This window comes from Somniosus microcephalus, chromosome 3 (genome assembly GCF_052327205.1).
Source record: "Somniosus microcephalus isolate GS21.2 chromosome 3, FLI_Smic_1.0, whole genome shotgun sequence".
NCBI lineage: Eukaryota > Metazoa > Chordata > Chondrichthyes > Squaliformes > Somniosidae > Somniosus > Somniosus microcephalus.
In genome coordinates, this window is record NC_140989.1 from 145857202 (window position 1) to 145877814 (window position 20613).

Genomic DNA, 20613 nt, shown 5'->3' on the forward strand with positions numbered 1-20613 from the left:
GGGCCTGATTTTTGTGGATGGCCGAAATTGAAGGCATTTTTTGTTTTTATGGGGGTCTTTCTGTTGGCGAGGGGGGCCCTTTTTTTGTTACGGCCAATGTTGAAGGCCATGTGGATGGCCAACTTTTGTTAGTCCTCCCCAGGTTGGGGGAGTGACATATGTTTGTGACTGTTTTTTGGGTGTGTTCTGTGTTTTTGAGTTTCATGTGGGAAGGGGCCTCAGTTTGTTAAATAAAGGTTTTTATTTATTCAGCTTGTCCAGGTGTCATGTTTCAAGTGTTTGCTGCGTTAACCGGCTGACGGCTTCCGGAGCGGCTGCCTTCAGGTGCGCTCATTCCCACAGGCCATTCCCTCACAGCGGGCCTAGAAGTGTCGAGCAATAAGCCCCCGGCGTACGGCCCTTGGGCCTTCTGGCCCCCTCCTGGCCTGCTCCTCCTCCTCCTCCCCCTCCTCCTCCTGATGGTCCTCCTGCTCATCCTCCTCAGGTGGTGGTGCAATGTCAGGTGGCAGTGCCTGCGTCTGGCGGATAGCCAGGTTGTGCAGCATGCAGCACACGACGACGAACTGGGACACTCTATCCGGCGAATACTGTAGAGAGCCGCCGGAGCGATCCAGGCAGCGGAAGCGTTGCTTGAGGACGCCTATGGTTTGCTCTATGACGTTCCTTGTTGCTTGATGGCTTTCATTGTATGAGTCCTCCGCTGGGGTCCTGGGCGCGCGGAGCGGGGTCATGAGCCATGTGCACAAAGGGTAGCCCTTGTCCCCGATAAGTCATCCCCTTGGTGGAGGCTGTGCCTGGAACATGTCAGCCACAGTAGTCTGGCGCAGGATAAAAGCATCGTGGCTGCTTCCTGGGAAGCGGGCATTTACAGCTAGGATGCGCTGCCTGTGGTCACACACCAGCTGCACATTGAGGGAATGGTAGCCCTTGCGGTTGCGGTAAACCTCGGGATTGTCTATAGGTGCCCGCATAGCCACATGCGTGCAGTCAATGGCGCCCTGCACCATGGGGAAGCCCGCGATCCTGCCAAATCCCACTGCACGCTGCTGCTGCCTCTGTTGGGTCATGGGGAAGGAGATGAACTGGTGTCTCCTCGCGAACAGTGCATCAGTGACCTGCTGGATGCAGCGATGTACGGCGAACTGGGAGATGTTCGCGATGTCCCCAGCAGCGGCTTGGAACGAGCCGCTTGCATAAAAGCTGAGAGCCACCGTGACCTTCACTTCCACCGAGAGAGACGTCCTGGACATGAGCTGTGGCTGCAAATCTGCATGAAGCAGCTGGCAGATCTCTCCAACCACCTCCTTTCTGAAGCGCAGCCTCTTTACACAAAGTGCCGCAGACATGGTGACATAGGACACCTGCTGCCGGTATTGCCTGGGTGCGTAAGGCCTACGTTGGCGACGCCTGATGGCCCTTCTGTGTCTACGCATGGCTGCCCGTCTCTCACAGCGTCTGCGAGCCCTCCGCACATAATGCTGCAACTCAATGTTGGCCCCCCATGCAGCCCCCATAATCAAGGTCGCAACAGTGAAATCAGCAAGAGTCAAATGTCAAAGCACTGGCCAGAAGCCAGAAAGACCTCTCCTATCTTGTCCCAAATCTGGAATCTCTGTCCCTTGGTCTCTGTGTAGAAATCCAAAGCAGTGAAGTCATTGCAGCAAAATGGCTGGGCTTTATAGGTCAGTGGAGGTGCCCTTTAATTTGCGCTCCCCGAGGCCCACAGGGCCTCTGCAACGTTCCATTTTACAATTCCTAATAGCGCCACGCCCACATTGGGCGGGCGCCACTCAATTTCCGGGTTGGGGCGCTAAAACAGCGTTGCGCGAGGATATGACGTCATAAGCTGCGCGCGCACCCGAGCGGGCGCTAACACTTTGCGCCGGCGCTAAATCTCAAATGAATTTGGGCGTCGGCGCAGATCGGTCTGCATTCCGGCGCTAAGGCTTTATCGACGGAAATATAGCCCTTTTTTGGCGTTAGCGCCTGGCGCAGCCAACTGAATTTCTAGGCCCCTGTGTTTAGGCACGAGCCTGCAGACAAGTAGCAGAACACCTGGACCCAATTTTAATGGCTGCTGAAGTAACGGCGGTGCTGTATGAGGTGATTGTGAGCAAGGTGGGCCTGTTTACCACCCTAAAGCAGGAGTCAAAAAGGTCAGTATTGTAGCAAACCTATTAGGCATGCTGTTACCATATCCCTTTGTGAATAGAAGCCACCCCATGTGCTAAATGGCCATGCAAGTGAGGTATGTTCGCCTATGTCTGCAAATCCAAGTGTGTAGATACCAGTGGGTTGGCACAAAAACAGGCCATTCAGCCCAACAGGTCCACGCCAGTGTTTATGCACCACATGAGCCTCCTCCCACCCTTCTGCATCTAACTCCATTAACATATGCTTCTATTCCTTTCTCCCGCATGTGTTTATCTAGCTTCCTCTTAAATGCATCTATGCTCAAGTCGCCTTAACCACTCCTTGTGGTAGTTGTAGTGTATGTACCTTTAAGAGAGAACTACTTTTACAGCTCCTGTATACTGTAGTACCGGCAGTGACCACCCCTGTATATAAGCCTTGAGCATGCCTCTGTACTGCCAGTCTTGAGACTACCCTACTCCAGTAAACACCTGTTGATTGTTAAGTTACAGCCTCCGTGTAGTTATTGGAAAACATCATACTCTAAGAATCACGGATCCAACAGTGGCGACGAGGTCGATTCAAATCTACCTGCAACTCTGCATTTCCCTTCAAGGATTTGCTCCGGGAGGACGGTGGAAGAAAGTCGAGGCCAGAAGCACGGGCGTCGACCACGAGTAACCGCCCAGTCGTCCGGCAGAGAGTGAACATCGCAGGGGAGGCTGTTGAGAGCCGGGCTTGGTTCCCCAGCCACGACGATCCAGCAACAGACTGGCAACAGGTACAGCGCAGACCCTTCCCGGACAGCGGCGGCTGGAGCCGACCGACGGCAGAGAAAAAGCCGAGCAGCGTCGACGGGGTAAGAGAGAGGGTGAAGCGCACAGGGCGCAGCCGGGGGTTGAAAACCGAGCGGCGTCGAGGAAAAACAAAAACAGAGAGAGAGAGGGTAAAGCAGCAGCCGGGTTCAGGACCGAGCGGCGGAAACGGGAAAGGCACACAGGAGAACGCGCAGAGCACAGCCAGGGCTCAAGGGCTGAACAGCGTCCGCGGAGAGAAGAAGGGAGAGCGTGGGAGACGCCATTGAGCCGCGGAGAAGAAGGGAGAGTGCGGGAGACGCCATTTTTAGAAGCCGCAGCGGAGAAGAAGGGCGAGCGCGGGAAAAAAGGAAAGTGCGGGAGACGCCATTTTGTGCCAGCGGAGAAGAAGGGAGAGCGCGGGAGACACCATTTTTGACAGTTCAATCACACCCAGGAATGCCGAAGAGTGGCAGTATCTCTGCGCTCGACAATGAAGTCAAAGATTGGGCGACATATGTGGAACGCATTGAGATGTACTGCAGGGTGAATGAAGTGCCAGATGCTAGGAAAGCACTGGTTTTGTTAAATTCCATGGGTGCAAAAACTTATGGCTTACTACGAAACCTAATAACCCCAGAGAAGCCCGTGGATAAGAATTTCGGAAGCATAGTAGAAATCCTACAGGACCACTTAAACCCCACACCGCTGCTGATAGCAGAAAGATTTAAGTTCCACAAATGGAACCAGCATAAAAACGAAAGTAATGCTGAGTACTTAACGGAACTGCACAAGCTATCGAAACACTGCCAGTTTGGAGTGGGACTAGCAGACACGTTAAGGGACAAGTTTGTGTGTGGGCTTCAAAGTGAAGGAACCCAGAAACGGCTTCTATCAGAAAAGGATCTTATGCTGGACAAGGCTTTCAGCATGGCAGTATCACACGAAGCAGCCGCAAGGGGCGCTGCAGAGATACAATGGAGACCGCAAGAATATGGCACCAATGAAATGTCATATGGAGCAGGGAAGTGTTATCGCTGTGGCAGAACAACACACGACCAGAAGGATTGTTGGTTCAAGGACCAAGTGTGCAGACAGTGTGGAAAAGCAGGACACATAGCAAGAGTCTGCAGGTCAGGGAAGAAAACCAACAGTAAGAAATCTCCACAGGAGAAGTACAAAAAGGTACATAAGGTGACGGAGAGTAGTTCAGACGAACAGAAAAGTGATACAGACTCCGGAAGCAAGGAGCTGGGTTGTCTGAAACTACATAAGGTAACCAAAATGGAGGATCACCAGACTATCTGGGTCACACTCAAGATAGACGGAGTCCAAGTGAAAATGGAATTGGACACAGGATAAGCCCTAACAGTCATAAACCAAAGGGACTACAAGCGGCTATTTTCACATATACCCTTGGAAGCTACAGAGATTGTCTTGAAGACGTACACGGGGCAAAAAGTCTACCCCAAAGGAAAAATAAGGGTGAAAGTGATATACAAAGGCCAGGAAATACCTAAAATGGACCTATATGTATTGCCAGATGGAGGACCACCACTACTAGGACGTGAATGGATCCGGAAGATACAATTAGATTGGCATTCCATACAGGCACTGAAGGTTGAGGCCAAAAAGGATGACGACGTCACACCTGGGCGACTGTTAAAAATGCTAACTGACGCAAAAGAAGTGTTCCAGGAGGGACTCGGAACACTAAAAGGCATAACAGCAACGATTAAAATAGAGGAAAATGCAAACCCAAAGTTTCTTAAGGCCAGACCAGTGCCTTATGCGATCCGACCAGCCGTCGAAGCAGAGCTGGAAGGGTTGGAACGTTCAGGAGTACTGTCCAAAGTAGACTGGAGCGAGTGGGCTACACCCATCGTTCCTGTAATGAAGAGGTCGTTGAGTAATACGCTTGGGGAACCAAAGAAGGTCCACATCTGTGGGGATTTTAAGGTGACAGTGAACCCAATCCTTCACACAGTACAATATCCGCTTCCACGGATTGAGGATAATTTTGCCTCGCTATCTGGAGGTAAACACTTCACCAAAATTGATCTAGCTCAGGCGTACTTGCAAATGGAGGTAGAAGAAGCCTCGAAACAATACCTCACAATCAACAATCAACAGCAAGCCTGTTCCTGGGACTAGGAACAGGGTCACTGGCAAGGCTTGGAAACTAAGCAGAGCCAGGCCTGGTTAGTACCTGGTAGGGGTGACCATCAGGGAAGACCAGGTGCAGAAAGTCGTGGAAGGAGGGGCGATTGGTGAGAAGGTCATGGAAGAAGGAGCGGCTGGTGAGCAGGCCTGGGCGTTGGGCTGAAGATTGTCGGAATGGTGGAAATGGAATGGCGGCGCGCACCGACACAGCGGCTTTGCTTCTCCCAGTCATGGGAGCTTGCAAGATCACATTTTGTTGTTCATGTACTTGTGCAATGACAATAAAGTTGAATTATTATTATTAACACTCATAAAGGTCTCTACCAATACAATCGGCTGGTGTTCGGGGTAGCATCGGCTCCGGCTATTTGGCAAAGGGCGATGGATCAAGTCCTGCAAGGGATTCCAGGGACCCAGTGTTATTTGGACGACATCCTGGTCACGGGCGAAAATGACAGTGATCACCTCGCCAACCTGGAGAAGGTGCTCACTAGATTAAAGGAATATGGGCTACGAGCTAATCGCCACAAGTGCGAGTTTTTCCAGAAGCAGATCTCGTGTCGTGGCCACGTTATTGATGAAGAGGGGTTACATAAGTCCCCTGAAAAGATTGAAGCAGTAGTCAAGGCTCCAGCACTGGAAAATGTATCACAACTGAGATCGTTCCTCGGGCTGCTGAACTACTACCATAAGTTCTTACCAAATTTGTCGACAGTATTACACCCACTGAACACCCTACTGCAAACGGGGGTACCATGGAAGTGGAATGACGAACGTAAACGAGCTTTCCAGAAGTGCAAAGAATTGATCACATCAAAAGAGGTGTTGGCCCATTTCAACCCAGCACTACCAATTCGTTTGGCATGTGATGCATCACCCTATGGTATTGGAGCGGTGCTGTCGCACAAATTCCCGGATGGGTTGGAGAGGCCAGTAGCCTTTGCGTCTCGGTCACTAACCTCAGCCAAGCGCAACTACGCCCAGATTGACAGGGAGGCCCTCAGCCTAGTATGGGGAGTAAAAAAATTCAACCACTATCTGCATGGGCAGAAGTTCACCTTGCTGACTGACCACCAACCACTTGTCTCCATCTTTAATCCTAAGAAGGGCGTTCCAGTGATGACTGCACAACGGATGCAAAGATGGTCCCTTTTTCTAGGGGCGAACCAATATGAAATGGAATATAAAGGCACGAAACAGCATGGAAACGCTGATGGGCTATCACGCCTGCCACTGCCTACTGTGGAGGAAGCACCAGCAGTGGACCCTATCGAGATATTTTATTCGTCAATAATTGAACGATTGCCAGTAACTAACGCGGATATAGGGAAGGAGACCCGCAATGATCCAACACTATCTCGGGTATATGATTTGACGGTGAGGGGATGGCCAACACATGGCGACTCACTGTTGCCAGCATTCTCATCCAGAAGAGAACAGCTGTCAGTATGCCAGGGGACAGTGATGAGTGGTAATTCCACCCAAGTTAAGGGAGAGAGTGCTAAATGAGCTTCACGAAGGTCATCTGGGAGGGGTGAAAGTAAAAAGCCTTGCTAGGGCTTATGTGTGGTGGCCGGGGATCGATCAACAAATCGAGGACCTAACCAAGAGCTGCTCAGGATGCCAGAAGGTCCAAAATGCACCACCACATGCCCCTCTACACCCATGGCAGTGGCCCTCCTCTCCATGGCAACGGGTGCATATTGATTTTGCTGGTCCATTCATGGACTCAATGTTCTTAATAGCAGTGGATGCTCACTCGAAATGGCCTGAGGTGATAAAAATGTCCTCAACCACTACAGAGAAAACGATTGCAGTCCTACGGACCATATTTGCCAGGAACGGCTTGCCAGAGCAGATTTGCTCTGATAATGGACCACAGTTTGTGTCCGAAGAGTTTCGGAAATTTATGAGAAGGAATGGGGTTAGGCATTCCACATCCGCCCCGTATCATCCAGCCACAAATGGATTGGCTGAGAGGTTCATACAAACCTTTAAAAGGGCGATAAAGGCCATGTGCGATGATGAAATTCCACTACAGCATAAGGTGGACAATTTCCTGTTAGCCTACAGAAATGCGACACATGCAGTTACCAACCAGACCCTGGCCATAATGTTCTTTAACCGAAGGTTGAGATCTCGTCTGGATTTGCTCAGACCAAATGTGCGAAGAAATGTTGAGGACAAACAATTCCAGCACATCAATGAAAAGCCGACAAGGAGCTTCAATGTAGGACAACCAGTCTTGGCCCGTGACTACTGAACAGAGAAATGGCAACCCGGAACAATATGCACACAGCAGGGGCCATTAATGTACACAGTGGATGTCGGGGAGAACATTGTGAGACGCCACGTCGATCAGATCTTAGCGTCACAGGAACGAGTCAACCCCATGACTCGCGTACCTGGGGATGAACCCGACATACCGGTAGCATCTACCTCAGAAACAGTAGCAGTGGAAACTGATGAACTAACTGACAAAAGGGGGCCAGAATCGCCTCCGCACCAAGAACAAGAACCTCAGGAAAGGCGCTATCCAGAAAGGATCAGGAAGCCGCCCCAAAGACTGAATCTATAAATGGACTATTTCTGTTTAATGTGCATGTTAAAGGGTTAATTGTTATTTGAATATTATGGGTACTGCTAATCTAAAAGGGGAGGAATTGTAGTGTATGTACCTTTAAGAGAGAACTACTTTTACAGCTCCTGTATACTGTAGTACCGGCAGTGACCACCCCTGTATATAAGCCTTGAGCATGCCTCTGTGCTGCCAGTCTTGAGACTACCCTACTCCAGTAAACACCTGTTGATTGTTAAGTTACAGCCTCCGTGTAGTTATTGGAAAACATCATACTCTAAGAATCACGGATCCAACAGTAGTGAGTTCCACATTCTAACCACTCTCTGGGTAAAGAAGTTTCTCCTGAATTATCTATTGGATTTACTAGTGACTATCTGATATTTATGGCCACTAGTTCTGGTCTCCCCAAGTCTTTCAGAAATGCTGCCCCTCTATTTTGATGCTCCCCTTTAATTATCCACTTCCCTTCAAATTCCATGTAAGCACCATTTCCTGCTTTTACCACCAGTGTGCTCTCTGCACCTGTCCAATTCTGCACCTGAAGCTATGTAAATCAGATAAGATCTACAATTGTGTTCATATGGCACACTTTCATTTGAACCTGTCTAAAACCCACAACTCGCCATTTGGGTCCATTTCAGCAAATCTAATCTTGAGCTTGCTGCACACGTGAATATCTGCGAATCCCTACTTAGATTTTAATATTGAAATGAAGCCCTTGCCTGTTTCAGGCAGGCACTACCTGATCCGGATGTGGCTAATGCTGGAAATACAGGCAAAGTGTTAAGTCGGCATCGATCTGCAGTAACTAATCTCCATTAACCTTTCCAATCGGGCAAATCTTATATGGAAAAAAAACTATCTAGGTTCCCAACAACAACAACAACAGCAATTTGCATTTATATAGCACCTTTAATGTAGTAAAACATCCCAAAGTGCTTCACAGGAACGTTATCAAACAAAATTTGACACCAAGCCACAGAAGAGGATATTGGGCAGATCTTGGTGAAAGAGGTAGGTTTTAAGGAGTCTCTTTAAGGAGGAAAGAGAGGCAGAGAGACGGAGAGGTTTAGGGAGGGAATTCCGCAGCTTACATGGAGAATGATCATTTGGACAAACACCTCCTGTGGATTTGTCAAACAAGCAGGAGTCAAAGCCAGTAGGAGAGGGGAGTGAAGAAAAGTTGTTGACAATAGAAATGTGGAACGGGAGTTTCCGCTTCAGGTCCGCGCCTCCTACTCCTGGTATTTCTGCTGCCAAAAGTACCCTTGAGGCACATAGATAACAGAGCTCTGCCAACTTTTCCAAAACTGTGTACCCCCAGCCCATGATTTTCCATCCAATATAAACAGAGAATCCAGGACTGGACGTGCGCAATTACCCAAAATGCTGAGAGTGCAAATGTAGAAAGTCAAGGAAGGAAACTGGTCAAGTATGATTAATGCTTGATGTTACATAGGTACCTGCAGAACCGTTTCCTCAGGTTGGGTTCCACCGGGCTGGTTAGAATCCATAATAGCACGGATTATAGTCTGTGGAGGGAACCAGGTTAAACGGTGTCCGCATTTGGAACTTTGCCTCATTTCATTTTTAATTAAAGAATCAGATGGTGTCTTTTGAACATAAATCAGGCTGTTTCAAATTGTTAATGATCACATCAACGTGACTGGCAGCTGTTTCCTGTACTCTGAATGAGCTAATTGCATGTCCATTGTCAACGTCTGGTTACATGTTAGCTGACAGACTCATTTGTTTGGAAACTTGCTAATACGCTTCAGAACTTAGCAGACTTATATGTAAAGCCCTGATGATTGGATGGAGGGTGTTGAGTTCCAAACCTGTCTAATGAGTTTTTACGGGTACAATGTAAGTAAGATCATCAATTGGAATATTTGAATATAATATCATTCAATTCCTCTGAAACGTCTTCAGAAGAAGTCATGGGTTAAAACGAGGGAGCTTTTTTCAGTTCAGCAGTGCTTGCTACCTTTGGTGGTAGATCAGGTGCAAGTGTTAACTCATTGCGTGAGAAGAGATGGGGCCATAATTTGCTATGGCAGGGCATCTAATGGCATCTGCCATTAGTTAGACTTGCTCTTGCATGTTTAGGCTTTTTAAATTTTTACATGGCAATTTGCTGAAAGTGCGAGCTGATAACGTCACAGCGAGAGAAACCGGGCATCTGGGACCTGAGCGAGCAGAGCAAGCAACTGTTTATCTTCTTAACCAATCAGATTGAAGGATTGTGAAATTAACAGTGCAAGGACTGAGAAGGAAGTGTAAAGTAGGGCGGGTGAATTCAATGTCAAATCAGGTACAGAAAGGGAAATAAAGGCCAGAATTTTCCCAATGCCGAGCATGCGGGATTGGAGGCGAGTCAGCAGGAAAAGTTGCAGAAATTGCGAACACGTTGGGAACCCGATGTCATCTTGCCTCCTCATGCCTTTAACTCAGGCGTGTTTGTCAGTGCGCCACGGACCATAACAGCAGAGACGGGCGACCTAATTGAGCTCATTAAATCCTTGTTGTGAGACCCTTAACAGGGATTTTAGCCAGGCCTTTTGATTTTCACTGGATGACCATGGGAATCATGCAGCTCGGGAACACGTCTGTCAACCTAAGGTGGAAGCTCAGTGGCGATTGAGCGAGGTCATTAATACAGAGCATGGACATCCACATAAATATTCCCACATGACACCTCATTACTTGCCTAAGGGAAAGGCCCTTGCTGACTCCATTTTGAGCACAGATACAGGTGTCTAGAGTTTGCCAGTCTTTTCTGCAACCTCGGAAGCCACTCTCACCACAATGCTAGGAACTATCACACTATTGACAGATTGCTCCTCTGATCTCAACTTGACCTGACATCAATTACATCAGCATGGGTGCAGCTTATACTGTCTCATCTTGGTCCTCAGAATCGGACCAGGATGAGCCCCAACACCAGGAGCAGCAGGCACACCAGCAGAATCAGCAGCAACAACACCAACAACCTTCTCCTCAATGATCTGATGCTCCGCAGGACAGAGGGCATCAGCGCAGTGCTGCACCGCACCCCCAACACAGGGAATACAGGCAGAGGATGAGCTTCCTCAACATGACTGAGCAGCAGTGCCAAAGAAGGCTCAGGCTGTCGCGCCAGGTCATCGCAGTCATTTGCAGCTTGCTGGAACCAGAGGGTCTGGTGGACACACCTTACCAGTGGCTATCAAGGTCACCAGCGCCCTCAACTTCTTCACCTCAGGCTCCTTCTAGGGATCTGCAGCAGACATATGTGGCATTTCGCAGTCGGCTGCCCACAGATGCATCACCCAGGTGACCGATTCCATGTTTCACAGGTCAGCCAATTATATCAACTTTGCCCCTGATGAAGCCAGTGTTACTTCAGTGAAGGAGAAGAAGGAGGATGGGGCATGAGCTGGAAGCCAAGGAAGAGGAGCAGGAGGAACCTGCGGTGGAGATGGCACCAGCACCCAAGCACATGGATGCCAGGAATGGCCTCATCATGGCCAGATTTACTTAACTTCCTTAACTAACTTAACTAAGAGGGCACTAATGGGGCGCAAAGCAACTAGCGCCCGGGCGCAGCGATGTTTGCGCCGTTCGTGAAATTGACCAGACATTTTGTGGCGGCGCTAAACACTACCACCATGATCTCCTGCGCCTGCAGATCGTGACATTAGTCGAGCGTGCACTGCCCCGGTAGTGCCCCGGACCGGATATTGAGTGGCGTCCCCTGCCTTACATAAGAACATAAGAAATAGGAGCAGGAGTAGGCCAATCGGCCCCTCAAGCCTGCTCCGCCATTCAATAAGATCATGGCTGATCTGATCCTAACCGCCAATCCACTATCACAGAACCATCTCCTGAATCTAACAGAATTAGACACACGAAATAGGTGCAGGATCAGGCTACACGGCCCCTGGGCCTGCTCCACTACCCATAGGGCCATGACCATTCCGAACCTAGACTCATGTCCAAATTCCTGCCCGCTCCCCGTAACCCTTAATTCCCTTTACTTCTAGGAAACTGTCTATTTCTGTTTTAAATTTATGTAATGATGTAGCTTCTACAGCTTTTTGGGGCAGCATATTCCATGGACCTACCACCCTCTGAGTGAAGTAGTTCCTCCTCATCTCAGTTTTGAAAGAGCAGCCCCTTATTCTAAGACTACGCCCCCTAGTTCTAGTTTCACCCATCATCGGGAACATCTTCCCCGCATCCACCCGATCCAACCCCTTCACAATCTTATATGTTTCAATAAGATCGCCTCTCATTCTTCTGAACTCCAATGAGTAGAGTCCCAATCTACTCAACCTCTCCTCATATGTCCATCCCCTCATCCCCGGGATTAACCGAGTGAACTTCTTTGTACTGACTCGAGAGCAAGTATGTCCTTTCTTAAGTATGGACACCAAAACTGTATGCAGTATTCCAGGTGCGGTCTCACCAATACCTTGTACAACTGAAGCAATACCTCCCTATTTTTATATTCTATCCTCCTAGCAATGAAAGCCAACATTCCATTGGCCTTCTTAATCACTTGCTGCACCTGCATACTAACCTTTTGAGTTTCGTGCACCAGGACCCCCAGATCCCTTTGTACTTCAGTACTTTCCAGTTTCTTGCCATTAAGATAATAACTTGCTCTACGATTTTTCCTGCCAAAGTGCATAACCTCACACTTTCCAGTATTGTATTCCATCTGCCAAATCTCTGCCCACTTACTTAGCCTGTCTATGTCCCCTTGCAGGTTTTTTATGTCCTCCTCACTCACTACTTTCCCTCCCATCTTAGTATCATCTGCAAACTTTGCTATGTTACACTCGGTCCCCTCCTCCCAATCGTTAATATAGATTGTAAAGAGTTGGGGACCCAGCACTCACCCCTGCGGAACACCACTAGTTACTGATTGCCAGTCTGAGAATGAACCATTTATCCCAACTCTCTGCCTTCTGTTAGATAGCCAATCCTCTATCCATGCCAGAATATTACCCCCAATCCCGTGATTTTTTATCTTAAGCAACAATCTTTTGTGTGGCACCTTGTCAAATGCCTTTTGGAAGTCTAAATACACTACGTCCACTGGTTCCCCTTTATCCACCCTATATGTTACTTCCTCAAAGAACTCCAGCAAACTTGTCAAACATGACTTCCCCTTCATAAAACCATGCTGACTTTGTCCTATTAAATTATGATTATCCAAATGTCCTGTTACTGTCTCCTTAATAATGGACTCCAAAATTTTACCTACCACAGATGTTAGGCTAACCGGTCTATAGTTTCCAGCCTTCTGTCTACTGCCCTTTTTAAATAAGGGTGTTACATTAGCAGTTTTCCAGTCTGCCGGGACCTTTGCCGAGTCCAGGGAGTTTTGGAAAATTATTACCAATGCATCCACAATCCCTACCGCCACTTCCCTCAAGACCCTAGGATGTAAGCCATCAGGTCCAGGTGATTTATCCGCCTTGAGTCCCATTATTTTACCGAGTACCACTTCCTTAATGATTTTGATCGTGTTTAGCTCCTCCCCCCTTTAGCCCCCTGTTTGTCCAGTGTTGGGATATTCTTAGTGTCTTCTACTGTAAAGACTGATATAAAATATTCATTCAGTGTTTTTGCCATCTCCATATTTCCCACCATTAATTTCCTGGTCTCATCCTCTAAGGGACCAACATTTACTTTAGCCACCCTTTTTCTTTTTATATAACTATAAAAACTCTTACTATCTGTTTTTATATTTTTTGCTAATTTACTTTCATAATCTATCTTCCCTTTCTTAATCAATCTTTTCATTATTTTTTACTGTCTTTTAAAGTTTTCCCAATCCTCTATCCTCCCACTAGATTTGGCTACCTTACATGCCCTTGTTTTTAGTCGAATACTACCCTTAATTTCTTTACTTAGCCACGGATGGCTGTCTTTTCTTTTACACCCTTTTCTTCTCAGTGGAATATATTTTTTTTGGAAGTTGTAAAATAACTCCTTAAATGTACACCACTGATCATGTATCGTCTTACCCTTTAATCTATTTTCCCAATCCACTCTACTCAATTCCGCTCTCATACCTTCATGGTCTCCTTTATTCAAGCTTAGCACGCTTGTTTGAGATCCAACCTTCTCACCCTCTAATTGAATATGGAATTCAACCATGTTATGGTCACTCATTCCAAGGGGATCCTTTACAAGGCTGCCTTTAGCAACGACAGGTTCAGTGGAGCATTTTGCAGTCGGGAAGGGACTGAGGGAGCGCTATTTAAAGGCGCCCGCTTCCTGCCTTTTTTTGTCGGCGACATTTTTGCACCACGCATTCTGAGAGAGAGAGAGAGACTTCTGGAGAGATTCAACGCTGTGTGAAGGAGTTTTGGGTACTGAGCAGCACTTTGAAGGTTCGTTTTGATTTGACCTTCCTTGCACCAATTTAGAAGAGACTATGGGGGCTGCACTCTGAGCTCTTTCCCATGGTCTCTCCATTGTTCTTTCTAGCAGATTTAATGTACAGGTCTATCCAGGCCGAGATTCAAGGCTGCAATGAACAGGGTGTGGATGGAGAGCAAGATCGACCCTCCCCTATAAGAACTGGCCGGCGCCAGTGTGTCTGTGTTCCATTGCTGACTGACATCACATGAGCTTCGCCAGCGCTCTGAGGTAGCGCCTCACTCCTCGGCCTTTGCGCCTTAAGAGAGGTGTGTAGCTCCTGATTTAGCATTCCAATCACCTCCAGGGGCAATAGAAGCCAAGTTTGCAGTCGGAGGCAATATTTAGCGCCTGGCACTAAACCTTGCGCCCGGCCAATAATTGCTTCCCAAATGGGGTGATACCAAATTTCTCCCCCATAGAGTCATAGGGGGAAAAATTCAGTTGGTTTGAGCCTCCCGTTAGCGCTCTATCAGGGAGCTAATGGGGCGCAAAGCAACTAGCGCCCGTACACGGTGATGTTTGCACCGTTCACGAAATTGACTAGACATTTTGCGCCGGCGCTGCTAAACACTACCGCCACAATCTCCTGCGCCCACAGATCATGACGTCAGTCGAGCGTGCAATGCCCCAGTAGCGCCCTGGACCAGATATTGAGTGGTGCCCCCGCCTTACTGCCTGCCATTAGCAACGACAGGTTGAGGGGAGCGTTTTGCAGTTGGGAAGGGACTGGGGGAGTGCTATTTAAAGGTGACTGCTTCCTGCCTTTTTTTGTCGGCGACATTTTTGCACCATGCATTCTGAGAGAGAGAGACTTCTGGAGAGATTCAATGCTGTGTGAAGGAGTTTTGGGTACTGAGCAGCACTTTGCAGGTTCATTTTGATTTGACCTTCCTTGCATCGATTTAGAAGAGACTTTGGAGGCTGCACTCTGAGCTCTTTCCCTGGGCCTTTCCATTGTTCTTTCCAGCAGATTTGATGTAGGTCTCTCCAGGCCGAGATTCAAGGCTGCAATCAGCAGGGTGTGGATGGAGAGCAAGATTGACCTTCCCCTTTAAGTTCTGTACGGTGCCAGTGTGTCTGTGTTCCATTGCTGACTGACATCACATGAGCTTCGCCAGCGCTGTAAGGTAGTGCCTCGCTCCTCGGCCTTTGCGCCTTAAAACAGGTGTGTAGCACGGTGGCATAGTGGTTAGCACTGTTGCCTCACAGCGCCAGGGACCCGGGTTCGAATCCGGCCTCGGGTGACTGTCTGTGTGGAGTTTGCACATTCTCCCCGTGTTTGCGTGGGTTTCCTCCAGGTGCTCCGGTTTCCTCCCACAGTCCAAAGATGTGCGGGTTAGGTTGATTGGCTATGATAAATTGACCCTTAGTGTTAGGGGGATTAAATACGTGGGGTTACGGGGATAGGGTGGGATATGTGTTGGTGTAGGGGTTACGGGGATCGGGTGGGATATGTGTCGGTGCAGGCTCGATGGGCCGAAATGGCCTCTATCTGCACTGTGAGGTTTCTGTGATTTAGCGCTTCAATCACCTCCAGTGGCGATAAAAGCCAAGTTTGCAGTCGGAGGCGATAATTAGCGCCAGGCGCTAAACTTTGCACCTGCCTGATAATTGCATCCCAAATGGGGCGATGCCAAATTTCTCCCCCATAGTGTCATAATGGCACAGAAGGAGGCCATTCAGCCCATCGAATACATGCCGGCTCGCTGTAGAGCAATCCAATCAGTCCCATTCCCCTCCTCTATACGAGTAGCCTGTGAAGGAATTCTACCTTATAACCTTTTTAGAAAAATACACTACCTTCTGAAGGAATTCTACCTTATAACTTCTTTAAAAACATGACAAGCTGGATTTGGAAATTCGAGCTATGAAAGAATTCTGGCCTTGTTGGAACAGGACAGTTGTTGATCCTGAATAAGTAACCTTATTAAAACAGGACAATGGTCAACCCTGAATAAATGATTTTGATTAAACTTCTTAAGAATGACACATGATGTAAAGGATAATGGACAAACAAAGGACATCTGCCCTTTTGAACATAAATGGTAAACTCCCAATAACTACTGATGATGCAATGGTAAGAAGTACAGAGGTCAGCTAAAAGATGATTTGTGATAATTAACTTGGATCAAAAAAAACCTTATGAAATACAACTGAAAAAGGGTATAAATATTGAAGTCTCGAATGAGATAATTAGACTCGCTTTAATCGGGCAAAGCGATTTTTGACTACAGGGGCGGCTCTGTAGTCCTCCACTCTTTTGTACCTCGGGGATTGAAGGTAACTGCTACCTTGATAGTTGATGGATATGGTGTATAGAAAATTTTAAGAACTGTAATACAGTAGCGAATTAAGATTTAAAAGTAAGATTCTCTGTTAAAAATAAGATTGTATTTTTTCTGTTTTTAGAACTGTTAACATTGTGATTGACTGATTCACCAACTGTAAATTGCATGTCGGTTCTTTTAATAAATCTCTATATATTTTTAGAATTGTCTCAGAGAAGTCTTCTGTATCAGCAATTCACGAACTCAATCTCTGTACACTCTTTGGTGAAGAGGTACATTTTTGAGAGGAGATCTCCAGGCCCTTATAGTATCCGGGACATTACAGTCTGGCTAAACTTAATAAAAATGCTATCTGGAGGATGGTAACATTCTCGGGTTGCTCCTTTCCTTTAGGGAGAGATAGCCCGGACCTTTAGACCCAGTTAAGCATCTTTAGGATTCGGCTACCTCAACCTTTAGTTGAAAGTGAACATCTGAGAAATAGGCCTGATCCGGGATAGTCCCAAAGGGGCTAGGACATGTAAATATCCTTTCAAGCCCTGCAAGTTTATTTCCCTCAAGTGCCTATCCAGTCTCCCCTTGAAAACATTGAGGACTAGAAATTCAGTATAGCCACGTTTGGGGCGCTACAGCCGGGCGGCCGCTAAAGTTTGCGCCCGGCGCAACTTCGCGCCACCTTCGCCGATATTCAGTGGCATCGCCCCAAGAGGTTGCTGCTGCGCTAAAACAGGCGATGCACGACTATCATTAGGCGCTAAGCCGGCGGCCCGGGGTGATACCCCCGAGGGCGGGCGCAGCGCAGGTTCGGTGAGTTGCTGATTGACGGCAGACACTCTGGCGCCGGTGAGTTCTTAAAGGGGGAGGGTGGGTTTGTTTGCCTGCCACGCCCTGCACACTGCAGCCCTGAAGCAAGGCCTGACCACTGCTGCTTGATCTGTACAACGCCCAGGACTATGGAGAAGGCTAACGTTTGCACCCATTGCAGCCCCCATTATATGTTTCCAATCAATGCTATGGCTCTGAAGTTAAAGGCAAGTGCAAAGCTGTGACCTGAAGCCACAAGTACCTGTGCGAGTGTTGAGCCAAACCAGAAAGCTCTCTACCTTTGTCTCTCTGCAAAGATCCGTCTCTCACAAAGAAGGAGTGTTGCAAAATGGCTGCCATTTCTACTGCAGGAGGAGTGCCCTTTAATTTGCGCCCCCCTCGCCCCGCAGCGACTGGGAACCATTCCCCTCTATCAGTCGCTAGGGGCGCCAGGCGCACAATAGGCCGGCGCCACTGAATTTCCGGTTTGGGGCGCACAAAGGGTGTAGCACGATGAAATGACGTCAGGATCTGCGCGCGCAGCTGAGCGCGCGCAAAGGCTTTGCGCCGCCGCTAAATCTTTACTGAAGTTGGGGAGAGGCGCAGATCGCGCTGCGCCTGGCCGCTAGCCGCCTAGTGCCCCACATCTCCTCCTCCTAAGGCGCTAGTGGCTGGCGCAAACAACTGAATTTCTAGGCCTGAGTGTCTCTGCTTCCACCACTTCCGTCGGCAGCGAATTCCAGGTCATCACCACTCGCTGTGTAAAAAAGTTTTTCCTCACTTCCCCCCTGTAGCTCTTGCCCAACACCTTAAATCTGTGTCCCTAGTCCTTGTACCATCAACTAGTGGGAACAGCCTTTCCCTGTCTAGCCTATCCAAACCCATCATAACCTTGTACACCTCTAACAAATCACCCCTCAACCTCCTTTGCTCTAATGAAAACAAATCCAGCTTCTCCAACCTGTCCTTGTAGCTAAGATCCCCCTTCCCAGGAACCATTCTGGTAAATTTCCTCTGCACCCTCTCAAGGGCCTTCACATCCTTCCTAAAGTGTCGTGACCAGAACAGGATGCAATACTCCAGTTGTGGCCTAATCAGCGCTTTATAAAGGTTCAGCATAACTTCCCTACTTTTGTACTCAATACCTCTATTTGTGAAGCCCAAGAACCCATATGCTTTGTTAACCACTCTCTCAATATGTCCTGCCACCTTCAGGGACCTATGCATATTAACTCCCAAGTCCCTCTGTCCCTGCACACTCTTTAAAACTGTGCCATTAAGTATATATTGCTTCTCCCTGTTCCTTCTGCCAAATGCATCATCTCACACTTCTCTGTATTAAATTCCATCTGCCCATTCTGCTAGCCTTTCTATGTCCCATTGCAGTTGATTGATATCATCATCACTGTTTTCCACACCCCTAAGTTTGGTGTCATCGGCAAATTTAGACATTCTACTCTGTGTTCCAATATCCAGGTAATTTATATATATCAAAAAAAGCAGTGGCCCCAGCACTGACTCTTGGGGAACACCACTGTCTACCAGCCTCCAGTCTGAAAAACAGTCATTTACCACAACTCGCTGTTTCCTGTCCTTAAGCCAATTCCTTATCCAAGCTGCCACTGACCCACCTATTCCATGAGCCTCAATTTTGTTAACCAGCCTTCTATGTGGTACTTTGTCAAACGCCTTCCGAAAATCCATGTAGACAACATCCATTGCATTCCCTTCATCAATCCTCCCTGTTACTTCATCAAAAAATTCAATTAGATTAGTCAAACACAATCTGCCTTTTACAAACCCATGTTGGCTCTCCTTAATTAGTTTAAACCTCTCCAAGTGCCCATTAATTTTTTCTTTGATTATTGTTTCTAAAACTTTACCCATCACTGATGCTAAACTGACCAGCTAGGATTGTCCTTACATCCTTTCTTGAACAATGGTGTCATATTTGCCACTTTCCAATCCTCAGGCACCTCCCCCACATCTAGGGAAGATTGGAAAATTATGGCAACCCCAAGTCTGCTCCTCCTGCGACTGTGCAGGGGCAGACTCAGCCATCGGGATCCAAGGAAGCTTCAGGGGCTTTGATTGAAGGGTGGCAATGGGGGAGAAGTGTGAGCGCTTTGAGAGGAGCCCCCACTTCCATGTTGCCTCTCACCATCAGCCCTCTCATGGGCCACCTGCACTTCCCTGCTAGCAAGGAGCTGGAGAGCACCTTGCTACACAGCAGTTGGGCCATGAGGACCCAAGTCTACATTTAGATCCCTCCTCGAGAGGTGGTCTATGAGCCTCTGCCATCTGTTCTTCATAGCTAACATGTGCTCATGTGAGTGCTGCATTAGCTGCTCCATGCATGTGGCCAACCTTTCCATGGAACAGCACATTGTCGCCATCGCCTGTGACAAGGTGGTTCTCCTGCTGGAGATGAACTCCTCCATTCTCTGCACATTTGCAGACATCGTAGCTGCAAAACCTGCCAGAAGCTCCTGCATTTCTTGCTGCCCCTCCAGGATCAGCCTCTTTCCCGATGGCCCCAGAGGCTCAGCATCTGCATACAGCTGAGCAGAACTTGGAGTGTCCCATGCCTTCCGGCAAGGAGTCTCCACTGCTGTTCCTGTCAACCCCATCTGCTCATGCTCACTTGTGACGTGTGAGATACCAGGTGATAACACTACTCGATCGTGCATAGGACCCACCGAGGTGTGCGTATCTGCGCTGGTGCTGGGTGCGCTTGGGTCTGGTGATGGTGCACCCTCAGAGGCTGGAGGTTCCTCTGAGGAGTTGTCTTCCTCATCCGGCTGGACAGTGGGGTGGCTCTTGATGGACCTGTGGAAGAGTAAAGAGATGATTTAGAAATGTTATATTAAGAATGGGTAACAATACCATTATGCACATGATGAACATTCACTGGTAGCTCACATCAGTCACCGTATGAGTGACTGCTGTATGTCATGTGGCTGTATGAGATGTAATTCTGTCACCAGGTTGCTGAGAGGACCCCATCTCTCCATCTCCCACCGCCAGCAGCTCTGCAACTCTTGAGACCTCCAGAGCGACCTCCTCTGCTGCAGTTAAAGAACTGAAGGATGGAGGGCCACCTTTGGTTCTCTCCCTCTCCTTGTTGTTGTGAGCTCACTTCTCCTGCAAGGAGGGAAAGAAGAGAAGCTTGAGTGATAGTGATGGCATGAGTGTAAGGATTGTGTGGGTTACATCTGTAGAGGGTGAATATGAGGGAGTGTGGTGCCGATGCCAAATGGCCTCTTTCTGTGGTGTTACTTGCTATGATTGCATTAGGATGAGGGTGAGGGTGAGGGGTGGTTAGTCAAATGGGGTTGTGAGTATTTACCTAGAGAGAGAGGGATGGGTGGACCTGGAAAGTATGTTGGTGTGAGTAATGATGTGCAGGAGTAGGCTTAGGAAGGCAGAG